Here is a 1,904-nt window from a genome sequence, read left to right as displayed (position 1 = left end):
TTTTTTTTTTTTTTTTTTTTTTTTTTTTACAATCCCTTTTAAAATGACCTGTTTTTTTCACAATTGAAACAAGTTTCTAATTTATTGGGCTTAACGGCTCCAGCTATGGCTGCAGAAAAAACAGAAGCTTTAATGTTTAATTCCACCCACTCCTGCACAAGCTCTCACATATTCACTCAATGAGGTGTTTTGCCCTTTTAATGGCCCCAAAATAGGCTTACACTCAGGATTTGCATTTTCAAATGTTAATGTTTCCAATAATACCTTTGTTATTTGATCTTGACCCACTACTCTCATTACAGCAGTATTCAGTCTTGTAAGAAAATCAGTATAAGGTTCAGTAGCCCCTTGTACAGTTTTAGTAAAGGAAGGTTGTGTTTGACAAGTGGGTATCACAGGTCTCTAAGCTCTAAGAAAACCTGTCGAAATTGTTGAAGATCTGGATCTGTATATTGAGCCTGCTTTCTAAAGGCATGGTAATTACCCTCCCCCATTAACTTATCCTCCATAGGTCCCAGGGGATTTTGAGCCTCATTCTCTCGAGCTTGTTTTCATGTCTCATCTTCCCACCAACTACTCAATTGTAACCACTGAGATCCCTCCAAAACTGTTTTGGCTAATGCCTCCCAATACAAATGAATAAGTAATTTAGAAGTTCCCAAATTTTCTAACATATCTAACACAAAAGGAGACTAAGGGCCATATTGAGAGACTGTATCTTTTAAATCCTTTATAAACTTGTATTCCACTACAATATAGCGAACATCAATCATTTGGGGATTTTGACAGTTTTGTTGTCTAGTTATAGGAAACAAATGTGGTGGGTCAACAAAACAACTAGGGGGACCTGCAAGATCATCATTATCATGTATCAGAGTAAGAAGAAATGAAAAACGTTGTTGTTCTCTGCTGAGGGCCATTGCTAAGTAAGAATGACGCATGGCATGACCCAGGTCATTTGCAGTGTCATTGCATGTAAGGTGACCTTGCTCAAGGACCAGGGTGGATCCAGGTTTAGGGCGGATCCGGGTTTAGGGCATTCCCGGTTTAGGACAATCCGGGTTTAGGGCGGTTCCAGGTTTAAGGTGTACCCTGCTGGGAATAGGGCGTATCCTGCTGCCTCAGGCGCGCCTGCTCTTTGAGTTCCCGTTGAGTTCTCATTGAGTTCTCCTGGGATTCAGAGAGTATTTGGGATATTGCCCAGAATGTGATTTGGGCCCAGAACGTGAATTCCCCCAGAACGTGTTTGTGGAGTGCCAGTGTGAGTTTGGGAATAAAGAATTGCTGTTTGAATCTACAAGGCTGTGAGTGGCTCGTGATTTTGTGCCCAGCCAGACTGCGGCAGTTCTCTAACCATATCAACAATATACTTTGTCATTGGAAAGAGAGAAGCATTAGAAGGAGTAGTAGGTTTAAGAGATGATCTTTGTTTTTTTAATTTCATTTTTTTCCACAAAGGACTCCATAATTTCTTTCATATTGGAGTCACTATCTGAACTTTCTGAATCTTCCTCATCACCCAGATCTGATTTAGGAGAATCATGTATAGTATCTCATATATCTTCCTTGGGCTCTGTTTGTTAACCTTATTATCAGATTCTGATGTAACAACTTGGCTTTCACAGTGAGAACCCTTTTCATTATTGATTTCTAATAATTGTAATGCTTGAGTAATAGCACTACACAATGTCCAAATCTTCAAAGAAATAACATTTCCAGCCTGATCCTGCTTACAGAGCTCTTTCTGAACCAATTTCCATTACCCTAAATTTAACTGGACCTTGGTTTGATACTGGAACCAGTGACAATGACATTCTATAATTTTAAATAACTCCTTGAGTCTCCTATAAGATGTGTACACACCTATGGAATACAATAATCCTTGTAGTAACTCCACATATTAT

The sequence above is a fragment of the Marmota marmota genome, unplaced genomic scaffold (assembly GCF_001458135.2).
Source record: "Marmota marmota marmota unplaced genomic scaffold, marMar, whole genome shotgun sequence".
Lineage (NCBI taxonomy): Eukaryota > Metazoa > Chordata > Mammalia > Rodentia > Sciuridae > Marmota > Marmota marmota.
Note: the sequence above shows the minus strand (reverse complement) of the source record.